The sequence below is a fragment of the Myxocyprinus asiaticus genome, chromosome 47 (assembly GCF_019703515.2).
Source record: "Myxocyprinus asiaticus isolate MX2 ecotype Aquarium Trade chromosome 47, UBuf_Myxa_2, whole genome shotgun sequence".
In the NCBI taxonomy this organism is placed as follows: Eukaryota; Metazoa; Chordata; class Actinopteri; order Cypriniformes; family Catostomidae; genus Myxocyprinus; species Myxocyprinus asiaticus.
In genome coordinates, this window is record NC_059390.1 from 14,566,500 (window position 1) to 14,585,099 (window position 18,600).

Below are 18,600 nucleotides of genomic sequence, written 5' to 3' on the forward strand. Positions count from 1 at the left end.
GGAGAACCGTGTCAACCCCACTTCCTAATCCAAACCATGTTTTAAATCGAGTCCTTGCATTATAACACTAGCAAACGGGAAAATGTAAAACATAAATAGGTTAAGTCTAAAGAGTCGTGAGGAATTGTCACTGCGCGCGCTTACGTATATGCTTTCTTTAAAGAAATGCACATTTAAATGTTTAAGTTTGCTATTCCCAGTAAATATGTCGTTTTAAAATGTACGACCTCCATAGAGTAGTAAAATTATAAAATCCAGTAACGCACGGTTGCGGATGGTGCATTGCCCTCCTCACAGCACGCCCTTATACTACATAACAGGTAACAAGCCTCGCTTACCTGCACATATACCTTTCACGGCGGCTATTCTATTAAATAATCAGTTTAAAACTTAAAATAACACTCCCGTTATACGGTTGTCCCGTATAAGCGTTTACCTGTTCTCGCTGCGGATTTCACATCAACGCCGCAGTCGCGCTGACACTGCAGATGACGGGCACCTTCCCAAGAATCCCAACTCACGTACTCCAGAACTACAGCCAAGACGGCTTTTGAAACAGTGGATTCAGAACAATTCACTTGTTTTTATATTATCTCAAAAATCCACCCGTTTAATTTCCTCGTGAAGAAACGAGAGACGAGCTGCAGAATCCCATCAACGTTCAGCGGTGTCCTCCTCAGCGTCTATGCCCAAGCGCTGGTGACCGTTAAAACTGCCGCTCTCGCTATAATTTCCATCATGACGTACTGATTGACAGATTTAAAAACGCGCTATAACTGCCACTTAAAATCCTCGTGCAGCAGCAGCAGCTGTGGTTGCTTGCAGAGTCTGTGCGCGAGAGAACTAACGCGCTGTGTGCGCTGCAGTCACAGCTCAAGTGTTAGAGTGGCTGTTTCGGAGTTTGCCGGTTCGCAGCTGACTCTCAAGTACCACAGCAGAGGCGTAAGTCAGTGGCTTTCTGCTGAGAGTGAGACGCAGCGACTGTCTTGTTTTACAAAACCTCCTGACTGGCCCGCAGTGACATCCCGAAACTGGCCGCTGATTGGGCTAATTGTACAATCTCACTGGCTGCAATCAGGGCGCGCGGCTGGCATGAATGGGGCATATGCTGCGCACCGACGTCTTTTAATGTGTCTATAATGCATTTATTTCGCAGTGAAAGGGATTTAGTGGAAACCGAGTGGTTGAACACGAGTGAATACAATACCGAGGACAGAATGATCTACGGATTTGAATATCTAATAGGCAGGATCATTCGGAGATGGAGATTAGGACATAAATATGTAATTAAGATACAATCTTTCTGTCAGGAGATTAGCTTTATACACATTTATTTACGATCATTATTTTATTCATCATAGATTATCTAAGCTAGATACGCAGACAAATAAAATCCAAGTAAAGCCATGAATTAACCACGTTTGAAGAGAATGGGGAAATTGTATTAGGACTATATTTAAAATAGGAGTTACCTTCCTACCCATACATGCCAATATGATTAAACAAACTAGTACTAAACGTTCAAGTCCCATTGTCTACAGAAAAAAAAAAAAAAAAAAAAGTGGTATTTTGGTACAGTAGGCTCTTATGATTTTGACTCCATGCATGCGGTTTGTTTGCAATGCTTCTTGCATTAGTATGATGACTGGTTGGCATCATAAAGTCGTTACCTTCCTGCAATATTCCTGCACTGGCGGGTCTAGCGTTCTGAATGCACTGCCCATTAAAACACTGCATCACAGCTCCATCTGCAGGCCCAACTAGTACTGCATGATATTCCACCTGCTACCATGCCACATACATAAAGTGTACATTCCCTAATATCTGCTATGAGCATGAAACCGTATTTCCATTCATTCATTCAGTCATTCATTCTGACAGCAATCAACACATACTGTATGTTGTGTTCATTCATTTGTTCTTTCCTAAAGACAGCAATCAGCTCAGATCTCTTGTTTGCATTACTTTATGCATGCATTCAGACAGACAGACAGACAGACAAACAGCAATTAACTCAAATCTCTTGTTTGGGAGTTACTCTGAAATTTACACCAGTTGCTGTTCTTATAATCTTGTTGGTCAAATATTCACAACCAGTTTGTAAATTCTAAGTTTGTATTTTTAATTATTTTTATTATTTGGTATAATCGGCTTGTTTAAAACAACTGACGGCTGACTTACCACCTCGAGTCAATTCCTAAAATAAGTACACAAGTAGTCCCAGAGAGATTCACATGGTTTGATGACCCATGGGAACACCGTGATAATCCCTCAGGTGAATTGTGTATTGAGTATTTGCGAATGACAAACTAATAAACTCCCTTGAGGCCCCTGCGATGGTGTTTTGAGCAAATGTTTAGGATTGAGTGGTTGAATATTTAACATGGTATTTTCCTGAGGATAGCAAAGATGCTTTGGTCAATCAAGTGGCTCACTCTTCCCAAATATCTGAAAGAATGAAAGTTCTCAAAGAATGGGATAACAGTTTCCATCTTGATGAGTAAGCATGGTCTTATCATTTCTTTTATGTACAGTGCAGAAAATGGAATGTATTTTAGGACATTTAAATACAAGCAAACTGAGCAATCAATCTTAAATGACCAAAAATCAATATACATGTCTTTGGTATAACGATGATAAATGCTCACAATGCTATGTTGGCCCTATGGATACACTTCTAAAAGCTCTATATTCTTATAAATATATTGAGTATTAGATTGGAGAATGATAAAATCATACATTAGAGAAACAACAGAGCCTGTGGCTTTTTACACCATTTTCTGCCTTATATAATTATTATTATATTAAAACATACAGAAAGGGAGGTAACTGCAAATTATGCGGTTTTAACCAATTAGAAATAAGTTAAAAAAAATACAAATAAAAAAAATTATAGTATGCAAAATATTATAAGTTTGTCATAAGTACTTAATGATATGTTGGAACTAAAACTTCTCACAACATTTAATTGTTTTTCTTTTGTCTGACTCTTTTTGAGCTTTTATGTCCAACTTTAAATGAAGGAAATTAGATAAGGACAATGGGAAAGTCAAATACATCTATTATATAGCAAAGGGATTATACTACTGAAAGAATTGTCATCTGTGAAGAACATTGACCTTTAGGTAAATCAATGCAGAAACTATGAATTGACATTTAATATGTCTGTGAAAACACCAAAGTTCCATTGTACAATTGGAAGCCACTGATTGAGACTGCAGCAGGGTCAACTTTGTAATCTGTTACACTTTTAGTCCTTGTCCCAGTGGCTGGGACCTGTCAGATAAAAATTAATTTAAAGACAAAATAAACACCCAAACAATTTGTCAGTTTAAACAAACCACAGCACAGTGGAATTAAAACAGATCTGGGCCCCGATACTGGACGTTTTTCTGCCAGCCTGATCAATAGGCATAGTGTAGACAGGATGAGGACCAGGGGAAAGGCCACTGAACAGCAGAACGGTGTCAAGCTATTAGGACAAGCAACAAGGAAAACAGTATGCTTTATTTTAAGTGTGTAATTGCTGCACCACTAGTGTCACCAAACGGGATTCCAAAAATAATCAGGTTACAAAAAGTTCTCCCTATCTTCCATCGGTTTTACAAACGGATAGTCACGCCCCAAACTCACACAATTGGTTGAGCCAGTGTTGTTGTTTCAGGCTGAACTGGTCACTCAAACAAAAAGAGCAATGATCTGTAAGTGCCACAGAGCCACAGTTTACGCTTTTTAGTGAAATCAACTTACAAATGGCTTACTTACACTTGCATGTACATGTTTTCAATTTTAATATCAAAATAATACACATATCAGCTTTAAACCATCAAAGATTCTATTTTGCATCATTCACTATGTATAAACGTCTTGCAAGTACATATTTTACTTTTCTGTGACAGAGAGGGATGATTTGGTCCTCCCTCAACCAATCACTGTTTTCAGTGATTTTGTGTCAGTTACTCTAGATAAGAATCTGGTTAAGATGTATTATTCTCGTTCATGTCAGAGAGGTACAATCTGGCGTCCCCCCCAATCTAACTGATCAGTGTGGGTGTAGCGCAGTGGATTGAAAGTTCATAAATTTTTGTCCACTGACATCTGCAGATAGATTCCTCAGACGGGTTGAGTCTGCCTTGGAATGATCAATACCATTGACTGGAGTGTTTGGTGCCTAAAAGAACAGTATGAAGGAAGCAGACCATAAGGGCAACTCAGATGAGAGATGTTCAGATAATCCTAGTGCTGTGTCCCGATGGGTCTTCAAGTTTGTGTTGTGATTGTGTGTTTGTGTACATTGCATGAATGTTTCTGTACTTTCAAGGTTCTGTACTGCTCAGATTCAGAGAAAATGGTAAGACTATTTTATAATCAACATTTGGCTGAACAATCAAAAAACTTTGATGTCATTATTTTCAGTTTCAGTGTTGCCGTATTTACTGCGTTTTGGCTTTGAGGGGTATTACAGCAGTCACTGTTCCATTCAGATCTTGAGAGTGTGTGTGTGTGTGTGTGTGTGAGAGAGAGAGAGAGAGAGAGAGAGAGAGAGAGAGAGAGAGAGATGCTTGTGTGAGAGCACGTACCAGCTGCATAATATCCATTCATTGGTCATTTTTCTCAGCATCATGGGGCACCGTGCTAGATTTAAGCCATTAAATCATGCATGCAGAATGTAAATACACACACTGCGGTCAATTCCAAAGGCATTTTACACCATGGACAATAATATTTATGGGTTGCCAATAAAAGGACAGGAATTATAGTGTCTGGCTTCATAAATGTGTCCACCCTCTTATTGGTTGTTTTCTGTGTGTGCGTTTCAAGACTGATCTCTGTCTGATGCACATCCATTTGGAAACCTTGTCTCTGTCACTGCTGTTCACATCTGATCACGTCTGTTCTTGCAATGTATTCGCCATCAACTGTGTGTCCAACAGCCCGGATAAACAAATCCAGACTTAACCAATCCTTAGCTCCAGAACCTTAACTGAACTTTTAACAGAGCTTGTTCAGTTTATCAAAGAATGAACAATATGGAACAGAGTTTTTTTTTTTTTTTTTTTATCTTAGCCTGTATGTATATTCAGCAAGCTGAAAAGACTAGGTTGCTTACATTATTTCCATGCTGGTCCAGGCTGATTTATGCTGGTTAGTGCTGGCCTAGTGCTGGTCCAGTTGATGGACAAGCACAGACATGCAATTCACCAGAAAAACTTCACAATCTTTCTAATGACACTCGTTGACTATGGAAGTCCGGCTGGTTAAGCTAGTAAAAAAGCCTTGTGGGAACACAAGCCCACTAGCATCCAAATCATACTGTATACCGGTGACCCAATTGACCCCTATGTTGACAGACTGGTTAAGCCATGTGACACAAATGTATAAAAAACCAACGCACACACTCTCTTAAAGCAGAGTCTCTCAAATTAGAAAAAAATCCATCTCTTTCCTGAATGCGAAAGTGTCCACCCATTCTTACTGGAAGCCTGTTTTAGTGTTCCGGTGTTTTCACTTGCATTTGCATATGTGCTTATTGCCAAAAAAGGAGGATAGTTATGTTGATATTATTAACTTTTTATGACAGTCAACAACTGCACAAATTGAGCCTGAACTCATTTTTACTACTACTAATATTTAAAATGGTCTTTGTTCCGTGTGGATCACTCATTCTTACATTGCTTCTTATGGAGACCGGAACCAGAAAACAGTCCAGCGACAATCAGAATCATAATGGTGATGCTAAGGGGTTGGTCAAGAAAACTGTGGATAGAATGAGTCATATTAACTCAAGAGGATGTTTGTACACTGGATTGAGATGTGTGGTTTCCTATAACTTTACCAGCATGCCTTGATGTTTTTCATTGTGGCCTCACAGCAATGATCTCACCAGTCTGCTAAATTTGGACTCTGATATGAGATTTCTGTGTATTCATGACTGTCATCACTATTCCTTGCACACAGCTGGTCACTTCATCCTTTCGCTCAATGGCAATCATTGTGCGTGTTGTGTGTCTGCCAGGGATAGTGTCCAAAGTCAGACAGTCTAATCTGGACAGATTGGTTTATTACAGAGGGAGATGCCCTCAAGGAAAGGATATAGAAGGTCTCCTGGACCCCTAAGAAGCATGCACTGAAGATCTATATGAGAACCTGCCCTACATCAGAGCTTGTTATCATTTGCATAACCGAGACGGAGTGAGTGTCTGTAAGTTACGCCTGTGGTGATAAGTGCAAGGTATAAATGCTAAGAACTTTTACAGATATTTTGAAGAATCTCTAGAATGTTCCTGTGCCTCAGGCTGTTCAATCACGGCAGATGAAGGCAAGTTTTTCTGTGTACACACTCTGGTCACTGCCAGCTATGTGTGCATTTATGGTACAATTGCTGCTTAGACTGCCCTTGTTTTTGTCCTTTTGTATTTAACGGAAGAAATGACCTGAATTCGGTATTCAGCCATGACCCTGGACTCACTAATGCCCGTGCCGAACATCCTCCTGGTGTACGAGGATCTGAAAAGAGCCATCTTGCAGCGGGTTGGCCGAGGCCCGGAGCAGCATCGCCAGCACTTCCGGTCACTGACGCTTGGGGAGCACGGCCGCCAGTTCGCCTTCTCCCGACAGCTCGGTGACGCCTGCCGAGGGTGGATGCTGACTGAAGATTGCAACGCTGAGGAGTTCCTCGATCTGGTGGTACTAGAGCAGTTCATCACCCAGCTACTGATAAGGACAGCGGAGTGGGTCCAGTGCCACCAACCGGCATCACTGGATGAGGCAGTCCAGCTGGCTGAGGACCATATGGCTACGTGTTCGGGGGCCGGCGAGCCCTCTTCTCTCTCTTCCCTCCCCCTCTCCTTCCCCTCAACCTGTTCCTGTTCCCTGGCAATGGGGAATTCCTGTCCCAAAACTTGTTTCCCGGTCCTGTGGGCCAGTCATCCCACCGGCTTCTCCTAATCCTCTCTGTTCTCCCCCACATGCTGATGAATCTGCTGCCGCGGGTGTGGGTGTGAAGTCTGGGCCGGTCTGCTAGAGCTGCGGGGATAAAGTCCTTGTATTACTCCCCAGAATGAGCTCTAAATTACTAAGTTAAGGACCCTTTGAGGTCACACGGCGAAACTGGGAAATCAATTATCGGGAAAACGAACAGATAGAGGCGGAGCACATCAGATTTACCACCTCAATCTCCTAAAACCATGGAGAGAGGCGGTCAACGTGACTTTGGCGATGGTGATTCCGGAGAGGGAGGAGCTTGGACCGGAGGTGAACTTAAAAGCCACCGATCAAGTCACCCTGGTCACTTGCAGAGACCACCTCTAACTGTCACAAGTCATGGAGGTTGTAAGTTTGCAAAGAGAATTCTCTGATGTGTTTTCACCTCTTCCCGGTCATACGAATCTCATAGAGCACCATATCGAAACGACCCCAGGGGTAGTGGTATGCAGTCATCCCTACCAATTAACTGAAGAAAAAAAAGTGGTTCAGGACGAATTAAAGGCCATGCTAGTGATGGAGGTAATAGAAGAATCCCACAGTGACTAGTCCAGCCCAGTGGTGTTGGTTCCGAACAGTGACGGCTCAGTCCGGTTCTTTGTGGATTATAGAAAAGTCAGTGCGGTGTCTAAGTTTGATGCATACCCAATGCCTCGTATTGATGAACTGCTCGGTTAGGCGTGGCTCACTTTTATTCGACACTGGATTTGACAAAGGGATATTGGCAGATCCCCTTAACTCCCATGTCCCATGAAAAAAACTGTATTTTCCACACCATTTGGCTAACATCAATTTGTCACACAGTGGCTCATGGACAGAATCCTCAGACCGCACGCCACTTACCTACCTGGATGACATCATTATTTAGAGTAATGATTGGCAGCGGCACCTACAGCATCTGAGGGCCATCCTGACTCACGGCAAACCCTAAGATGTGTGCAATTGGATGGGTGGAAGTACCGTATCTGGGCTTCCACTTGGGTCATGTACAGGTGCGGCCCGCAAATTGATGAGACCGCAGCGATTGCAGCCTGCCCAAGACCTAAGACCAAAAAGGAGGTGGCTGGCTGGCTGGCTATTATTGTAGGTTTGTGCCTAACTATTCGACCGTCATGTAATTGAAAGCTGCACTTTGTGGTGGACCGTTATTACACTCTCCTGACTTCACTCTCCTTTTTATCTTGCAGACGGACGCAGCGGACAGAGTATTGGGAGTGGTACTGTCCCAAATGGTGGAGAGGGAGGAGCGTCCTGTGCTGTACATTAGTCGTAAGTTGTAAACTATCTGTTGGGGCATGCTTTCACCCTCGGACTACGCTCCACTCCAGTGGCTCCATCACCCGTTGGTATCTAGCTCTCCAGCCTTTTAAGTTCGAGGTGGTCCACAGTCCGGGGATGCAGATGGCTATTGCGGATTTCCTCTCCAGAAATGGGGGGGGAGTAAGTAGCAGGCCGGATGGCTCACCGGCCTGAGTTGGGTGATGGGGGTATGTGGAGATGGGGGTGTGGACAAGCGATGTCTTTGGAGAGTGAGTCCGAGAGAGTGCGTGCGGTAAGGGTTGGCACCTGTGGGAAATCACCTCTAACAGCTGTTTTGTGTTAACAGTGACAGCAGAGAGTGATTTAAAGGGCGATCCAGACCGTCAGAGAGGAGAGAGAGAGCTGAGCAGCGAGTGTGTGTGCGTGCGTGCGTGTGTGTGTGTGTGTGTGTGTGTGGAGAACATTCTGGCTACAAAGCATTAGATTTGTGTGTAGAAATAAAAGTCTAATGTTGGATTGTTACCCATTTCCTTCGTGAGAAAAACAAAGAACTTTGTCACAGTCGCATTAACATGCTAAATCTTAACGAGTTGTCATGACTGAAATTCAGTCACACGGGTTTTGAAAAACATGAGTTTTGAGTTAATGTTGACAAAAATATAATGTACAGGTGAACTGTTTCTTTAACAAGGGAAAGATCGGCTGTTATATATTTTAAATACACACAGATATTGGCATCTTGTTTGAAATATTAAATAAAGCCCTTTCTCTAGCTCTCGTTCTCTCTCTTTTTTTTTTTTTTTTTTTTTTTTTTTGGTAACTTCAGCTGAGTTGATATATGGGGCTACAAGTCTTATTCAATTTACATTATATCTTGCTAGATTTATTGCTGATGAGGGTTTCAAGGGTTCCATTCTGACCCAAACCTTGCCTGTACCTGCCATTACCTGCACATACCGCTATTCTCAGATTCACAGCATCCATCTCTCTCAGACTGGCACACAAAACACATAAAGACAAAGATCTATACACAAAGACAGGATAGAAGATGCAACTCAACATTATCCTCCTGAAACACCTACATAGATCTTACACAGGTGAATAATGCATTTAAAGATGGTCAATCCATCACAGGATATTAGGATGAAATGTCATATGCCCAGTGTGCCTGGGTGTAACATTTTGTTTATTATAATAATTAATGTAATCACTTCTGTTGACAAATACAATGAGAAAAACCACCAGAAATAAAGTATTGTGAGTAACTCTTGTCTATTGTCTGTGGGCTGTGGCTATGTTCAGAATGGAATACTTGCATACTGCTTACTGCACAGTATACACTGTATAGACCTTATTCACAGCAGCGGCATCTTTGATTTTTGACGGGAATGACAACGAGGCTGTGAGGGATAGACGTACAGTCTCTTCAATGGTCTGTACTGCAGTTTAAAGTGTGTAAAATGAAAATATATCTTTCTGAGAGCAATCAATAGACAAAAAACTCAACATGAGTTGTGGAAAATCAGATGTGATCAAGGAGCTTTTTACAGGTTTATACCATTTGTGCCATTGAAGAGATGGTAAGTCTATCCTTCAGCCTCATTGTCATTCCCATTAAAAATCAAAGATGGTGCTACTGGGAATAAGGCCTATACTGCCTGGTGACGATTACAGTTTTTAAATATGTGAAACAGAACATATTATGCAGTATGCTCTGGTTGTGTACTGCACATTTTGACAAATGTGTGCAATGTACTTGCATACTACAGAAACAGTAGTACATAGTATTTAAGTACGATATTGCAAACATAGCCTATGTCTTATCTATCTGCTTGGCTGTCAAAAGTAAACACACAACTGACCATCACGACCCACACACATACAGTATCATAAATAAAAAATGACAGAGTGACAGAGTTCAGTAACGTGACACAGTAAGATTAATATTTCCTCCAGCCTCCACCGTCAGGCTCATTGTTTTCAATAAAGTGTCACGGCTCCCCATTACATAATCACATCTGTGATTTGGGATCAAGGTTCTGATGCAGTCAATGGCTATTGGAATCAGCTTGTATTGATTGAAAGCAGAGAGTTGATACTATCTCTCCATATCTACCAGCTTAGATCATAATCTCTCGCTGGTCTGCGTGGGACTTGATTGGCATTATTAGGTCAGTGTGTTGCCCAGGGATGCAGGTGAGGATGATTTTTCACCACTAATACTGTGACTGTAAACTGCCCCCAGACCCATTAGGGTCAAGGTCAGGGGTGCATCCTGCCCCCTCATTTGTCTGGGAATAGGACGGAACGGTGAATCAGAGGATCAGAGGTTCACACAGACATACAGTAAGTGTGTGGTTCTCTCTCTTTTGCACACTCACACACAGTCAGACTCATTCAGTGGCCTATATGAGGAATCCTCTTTGAAAACTGAGAACAATGTGCAATAGTGTGCTTGTGAGTGTGTAACCTGTGGGAGTTTCCCTTGCATTTTCACAAGGTGACATTAAAAAGACTCTGACACATAAAAACTTTTATCACTGTCAAACCACACAGCAGAACAGTACCTTTGTCCTCAGTGTGTGTGTGTTTGAGACCAACCCAATAGTAGCGAGCGAGCAGCATATACATAAGGTTTTGTTCACACGGCACACAAATCTGATTAGGTTTGGTTACTGATCTTTAAGACCAACTGTCCAAGTCATTTTGCAAGTGATGAAAAATAATCCAATTGTTCAGATATCAGAGTGTAGTCAATATCCGGCGTGTCTATATTGGTTTCTACAGTAACAATGCATGCATCAGCATGATGCCAAGACACTTTTTAGTGTGGAAAGAGGGCAAAGAATACCACTTGTATTCTGGTGCAGTCAAAACAACCTTGAGCTGAACACGCTCAAAACGGTGGAGATGATTGTGGACTTTAGGAGGAACACCCCAATACTGACACCCCCTCACCATTCTAAACAGCACTGTGGCAGCAGTGGAGTCATTCAGGTTCCTGGGCACTACCATCTCACAGGACCTGAAGTAGGAGACACACACTGACTCCATTGTGAAAACGGCCCAGCAGAGGTTGTACTTCCTTTGCCAGTTGAGGAAGTTCAACCTGCCACAGGCGCTGCTGATACAGTTCTACTCAGCAGTCATTGAGTCTGTCCTCTGCACTTCAATAACTGTCTGGTTCAGCTACAAAATCAGACATCAGAAGACTACAAAGGACAGTTCGGACTGCTGAGAGGATTATTGGTTGCCCCCTGGCCCCCCTTCAAGAAATATACACTTCCAGAGTGAGGAAAAAGGCTGTAAAAATCACTCTGGACCTCACTCACCCTGCCCACTACCTTTTTGAACTGTTGCCTTCTGGCCAACGCTTCAGAGCTCTAAGCACCAGAACCGTCAGGCACATAACAGATAACAGATTTGTATTAGATATGCACTACGTATGTGTATGTACATATGTGTATAATTATTTTTTATTTTTTATTATTATCTATGTCTTGCTGCTGTTTTTGTATTGTTGTACACTAGAAGCTCCTGTCACCAAGACAAATTCTTTGTATGTGTAAGCATACTTGGCAATAAAACTGATTCTGATTCTGAAAAGCTAGAAAAGCATTTTTGCAACCTGGTCTCATAGTGAAAATGTGACTCTATATGCACTGGCGGCCAAAAGTTTGGAATAATGTACAGATTTTGCTGTTTTGGAAGGAAATTGGTACTTTAATTCACCAAAGTGCCATTCAACTGATCACAAAGGATGATCAGGACATTACTGATGTAAAAAAGAGCACCATCACTATTTGAAAAAGTGATTTTTGATCAAATATAGACAGGCCCTATTTCCAGCAGCCATAACTCCAACACCTTATCCTTGAGTAATCATGAATGAAGCTTAACATTGTCATTGTGTTTGTTTTTTAGTTGTCACAGTATGCAATAGACTGGCATGTCTTCAGGTCAATATTAGGTCAAAAATGGCAAAAAAAGAAACAGCTTTCTTTAAAAACTTGTCAGTCGATCATTGTTTTAAGGAATGAAGGCTATACCATGCTTGAGTCTTCAAAGACAAAGGACAACTGGTCCTAACAAGGACAGAAAGAGATGTGGAAGGCCCAGATGTACAACTAAACAAGAGGATAAGAACATCAGAGTCTCTAGTTTGAGAAACAGACGCCTCACATGTCCTCAGCTGACACCTTCATTTAATTCTACCCGCTCAACACCAGTTTCATGTACAACAGTAAAGAGAAGACTCAGGGGTGCAGGCCTTTTGGGAAGAATTGCAAAGAAAAAGCCACTTTTGAAACAGAAAAACAAAAAGAAAAGGTTAGAGTAGGCAAAGAAACACAGACATTGGACAACAGATCATTGGAAAAGAGTGTTATGGATCTGAACCCCATTGAACTTTTGTGGGATCAGCTAGACTGTAAGGTGCATGAGAAGTGCCCGACAAGACAGCCACATCTATGGCAAGTGCTACAGGAAGCGTGGGGTGAAATGTCACCTGAGTATCTGGACAAACTGACAGCTAGAGTGCCAAGGATCTGCAAAGCTGTCATTGCTGCACGTGGAGGATTTTTTGAAGAGAACTCTTTGAAGTAGTACATTTTTTTCAAATTGCAATAGTAATTTCTCATGTTATTAATGTCCTGACTATACATTGTTATCAGTTGACTGCAACTTTGGTGAATAAAAGTACCAGTTTCTTTCCATAAGAGAAAATCTGTACATTATTCCAAATTTTGTCCGCCAGTGTACATTTGTGCAAAACTTGTTATACATGTCTCCAGGTACAATTCCCTGCAGTTTCCAGGTAAAATGAAAACTAGAGGTGCTAAAACAACTGTGTGTTTTATTCACTTTCACTCAAATCAAATGGCTTTATAGATACTTATTTTTCTCAGACCCTGCTATTTTATGATATCGACACACTTTTAAAACTATACATTTTAATGCTTGTATTACAGACCCACCTACATATATACACTTATTCCAACATGATTAGTTTGTGTCAGTGGTGGCAATGGCCGAGATTTACTGGGGGGACCCTAATGGAGTGTAGGGGGTGAAAGGTTACTGAACAACATTCATGAATTATAAGTGCAGATAACACCTTTCATACAACAGAATTTGTGCTTGAAGGGAATTATCTGTGCAATTCTGTTCAAATTAAAGATACAATATGCAGGAACCTACACATGGGGTGCAGTCACACAAACCTTTTAAATACATGTGTTAAAGGTTAAAGAAAGGTTAAAGAAAACTGCAGAATGTTTTAGACCTCTCAGTTTAGTGCATTGTTATACGCATGTAAAGTTGTAGGGAAGAGGGAGGATGCAGATGACACTGACTAAAGAAAGAGGAGACAGAAGTTTCTTTTTGACAGTAGCATAAATCATATGAATATATAATCATCAGTGCATTGCAAGGAGCACTAGAGACTAGAGAAATGATGCAACCATGCATTTTCTTTATGATGAGCATTAGAACAAACACTTGACCACAAAAAGAAACTGTTGGAAAAAACTGATTGAGGAAAATGTATGTATGCATTTGTAAATCTGTCACATGCTTGTGGATCCCCATGCTAATTATGAACCTGTTGAGTGCATTTGTTGGAGGTTATGAGGTTATGTTTTCACTCAATACGTGTCTCATCAACTGTAAACGCGAGCTCTTCGGCAAGACACCTGGATCATTTCACGTACGATCCCGCAGCTTTATCGATGTAATGTAATCGTTTCTGAATAGCTTCTGTAATCGGATCTGTTAAAGAAGCGGATTCTGTTCAGATTATAGTTCGGTGCATCCCTAGACTCAACTTACCTGAAGTAAATTCTCAGTCTGAGCCTAAGGTGATGTGAGGACGCAGAGTCGCACACTGACAGGGATGCACTCCCATTGCGTGAATTGCGTAATTTCTATCCATTCACGAAAGTCAACACAACGCAAGTTACGCAACCACGGACACAATAGATCTCAATACATTTATGTGCGTAACTCGCTTAGCGAGTAGGCTATTTCGTAGGCTATTCAGTGGATAAAAGATAAAAAAATAAACATCCTCTTCGTTCGTAAAATGTAATCAGTTTGAACAGGAACATCGTTCCCCCTCGAAATTCACTCCCCAGACGCAGTCCCTCAGCGTTTTAAAACACTACTGGTTAGGTTCAGGCAAATGTTTTAGGTTAGGGAGGTATGTTTTAAAAACATCCATCTAAACTTCACCTTAAAACCATTTTACTCGCTTTTGGCGCCCACATCTGGACATTTCACTGAAAACCTGCAGCCAAACGTGTTATACAGCACGTACATTTTCACGTTTCACCCATGTTTACATAAATTTCATGATATCAGGCTGCATTTTTCTATCACTAAATTTTGCCATGGTGCTTGAGAGAACATTAGCAACAGAGGACTTTTATGCATTTATACTTAAACTGTGTCTAAAACCGCTGACTCATTTGCTCATTCACGAAATACCAGAGGTAGGAGCAAGTCACACATGTGCAAGTCTCAAGCAAATTCTTACCTAAAAATAAATGTAAATACTACATAATGTATTCAGACAGAGTTCCATACAATATTGTACACTTTGTATGGTTACATGTGGGTCACATCTCGAATGATAAAAAAATATAATAAAAAAATACACAAAATCCCACCTGACCATTCAAATTGAAACGCATTAGATTTTAAGAAATTAGATTTCAGATAGAAATGAGATTTTAATTAAATTTCAAGTGATTAAAAACTACAAACAAAACAGATTTGAGTCAGATACAGTACATCTGAACGATACCTGTCTGAACAAAGCCCAAGTGTGCTGACTGATACCCCACTGAAATCAACATTGGAAATCAGCCTAAGCTAGTTTGCTGGTCTTATCTGGTCTCCTGGCCTTAGGGTGGGCATCTTTTCACCAGACGAATACAGGACACATGAGCATCTTGAGTGCTTCAATATGGGATGGCTCCTCCTTTAGCGTTTCGCTGTTTGAATACAAAATACGCTTAAATACAGGACAACAGGACGTCTTCATTGTGGCCAAAATAAGCTGAGACATCCTGGCAGTTGGCAACCCTACCCAGCCTGGTTGTGCTGGTCTTTTTTGCTGATTTTAGAGGGGTTTTGGGCACTTTTCAGCTGATCAGCTAAACCAACTGAATCTGGCCTTGCTGGGAGACCAGCTTAAACCAGCGAAGACTGTACCCTGCTGTTTTTTTCCACAGGGTAATGTCCACAAATAGTGTATATTTGTATCAGACCACGATAACAAGAAATGTGCACCTGTGTTGTTTGCTAATTAAGAGGATGGTGAAAGGTGTGTGCGGGTGTTTTTGAGAATACAGTGAGCACATATTCCGTTTATTGCAAGTAATTGAAATCTTCTGTGGGAATTAGTCTTGTCTGTACACTAGAGAACAGTGGGTGTGCTAAGTAGCAGTTGAGGAAGTGTACAGAGGCGTGTGTGAGAGCTCTGCAGTTTCCTGTTCTCAGGATGTCTCATTAAGATGAGGATGATCTGACCTCACTACTGCAGTGTGGTGTAGTCAGCATGCCTCTCACACCCTAAGCGGAGAGGGAGTTACTCTTTATTCCTCTCTTTTGCTCTCTCATTCACTCTCATAATACCCTCTGTTCACTCCACAGCCAATAAACAATGCAAAGTAATAATAATAAAAACATTATTTCTTTTTACATTTTCTTACAATGAAAGGAAAATGTAAAGAAAATGCGAGGGATTCTTGCTCATGCAAAATTTGCTGCCATAATTCTAGGGTGTTGAGAGTGGTTGTCAGGCTGTTGCTTTATGGTTGCTAAGGTGTTCTGAGTGGTTTCTAGGTGGATGCTTATTGATCATCCAAAGTAAAAAGTTTCCACCTTAAATCTCTATGATATTCTGGGGGTGTATTACAGAAACTTCCTTTCTTTAGCCTTAAGTTAAGATCTTATAAGTTAAGATAGGATTTTTCAAAAAATTCATATTACTGAAGCAAATCCTAAATGAAGTTAAGATAAGATAATGAACTTGGAAAATGTTATTCTGCAATAGCTTTGTCCTAAATGAGATCCTAACTGATAATTCCACAGTTACCAAGCAGATAAGATTCTAAATGTAACAGAGATAATATTCTAAGGACGAATGGAGGAGTAAGGAGGCAGCGAAAACAGTCAACATGAGTACATTATTACTCCTCAACTTCGTTCACAAAACTCTAACAAAAATGGCACTCAGTGGCCAAATAATCACACACAAATGAGTCACTCAGTTGGGTTGTACACATACAGGGAGTTTCTATCTGATCCCTCTCTTTCTGCCGACTGATGCTCTTTGTCGTCCTTTTCAGGTCTCCCTCCGCCATAACTATAACAAGAGACAGGTGTTAATGATAATGACAGGCCAGGTGACGAGCCTTACTGCTCTCTCTCTCCCGCAGACAGACACATGACCACGCCCCCCATCCCCACACTAAAGTTCAGAGTTTCTGTTTTGATTTTCACGACAAATGATAAAATATCCCATAGATTTACGTAAAAAGAGGGAGTTGAGCTATATCTAGGGACCACTAAGAAAAGTAATAGCACACTTTTCCTCAACAAACCAGAAGATTTGAGATATCATTCATGTCTGAAGTACAAAAGTGCAGAACACGTTTAATTAGGTTTAGGGTTTGTTCAAATCCCTAACCCTAAGGATGAGCATAGTGATGCCTGCCTGTGCAATACCACTAACAATAACAACAATACAATACGTACATCATGCAATGAAATATTGCACAACATTTTGGATGCTTCCTCTGTTCCTCTATTCCTCTCTCATTCATTTGTAAAACAGACAACTCCAACGAGGTGCTACTTATTGAGTGTTCTCTGTCTAAATCAAACTTCATCAAACACAGCCGAAAATCTCTGTTGACTCAGTAATGCTCTGTGATGATGCAGTGTTTCCGCTTAATAGAATAATTGAGTCTCTTTATATTTTATTGACTCACTGAGAATAAAACACACAAGAAAGCCCTGTGTTCTCTTCTCTCCACTGCCCTAAACTTCATTTATTTTTCCACTGGCTTCTTATTATTGGATAAGACATGACTTTTACTTTATTTGAATGTAAATGAAGCGTTAGATTAACCCGGGATGTGGATTTGAAATATTACCGATGTATTTGTAGGGAAATTAGATTTATTCTGCTGAGCTGATGGATTCTCTGATGGCTTTTTTTTTTTTTTTTTTCTATGATGAGTACATATTTGATTTCGGAAATGGAAACAGCGCATCCCCTCTTTCTCCATCTGCTGATTATATTCTGTGATTATTGTGGTGAGGGTAAACAGAACTCACTTGATGGAGGAATCTTTGGGCCGCACCATGTTTAGAAGATTGAAATGAGGCGACAGTGTCATGTCTGAACACTGACTCTGTTTTTGTCTATTAGGTTTGTATGACATCTCTGTGATGCAGATCTCTTGGGATCACAATCAGAATGTTTTAGTTTTTTTTATTGCTAGATGTCGCTGCATAATATTAGAAATATCGATCTAATATCATGTATATTGGAGTTAAATGAATTTGGGTTCTACCACAATTATAGTACATCTTTATTAGAAGAAGATAAAATGGAGATATAATGAAGTAGCAGCATGCAAATTGATTACATAGAGCTCTTTAAGGCGTGTATGCGTGGCTTTGATCAGACAAGCAGCAAAAATCAAAATTTTTGTGCATTCAACTTAAATCTGTTTTATTGTAGTCGGAAAGGTATGTTTGCTCACTCTTTACTCATATAGTGAACTAAGAGACATTCTCTATGTAGTGAATACAGTGAATGAAACGACAGTTTTGCAAACAGTTCAGTATATACATGAATTTGTAAAATGCCTTGTCATTGTGAGATGTCTTGATAGACATTTTCAGTTTTTGAGTGGATGTTTATGCAATAGAGGGATGCACATAGAGAACATTGGTTATACGGGGTGGTGTGTATGTATTCCCGCCTAAGGCTGTCTTTGCACTCTCCTTCACGGCTCAAGTCCCAGCTCTCAGCCTGACCTCTACACCACATACAGAGAGCAAATGAAGAGGAACTAACACGCAGCCTCTCCACACGTCAAGCCTTTCATATCTCTCTTTTTCACCCCACAATTCCCTTTTATCCTCTAAGAATCACTTCCTTCTCTATTTTTTTATTGCTATGTACTAGTGCTCACCTCATCACTTTTCCATTAGCTCTGTTTCTCCTCCACTCACTGTATAAGGGTAAACATTTATGTTTAAAAGAGCATTTTTCATGAAAAGGATAATAGTGTTATTTTCTGATCATGTAAGTTCTACTCTAACCGAAGCTGCAGG

At 40.8% G+C, this 18,600-nt stretch overlaps 1 protein-coding gene across 1 annotated transcript in view; it reads right to left on the bottom strand.

Moving 5' to 3' along the window:
• The window catches only part of LOC127436502 (plexin-A4), a 334,355-nt gene extending 333,601 nt beyond the window's left edge, over positions 1-754 (bottom strand). The window contains exon 1 of the mRNA XM_051690704.1: positions 437-754. The gene's annotated coding sequence lies outside the window, so the exon portion shown is untranslated. The remainder of the gene's footprint in view (positions 1-436) is intronic.
• Positions 755-18,600: the final 17,846 nt, after the last annotated feature.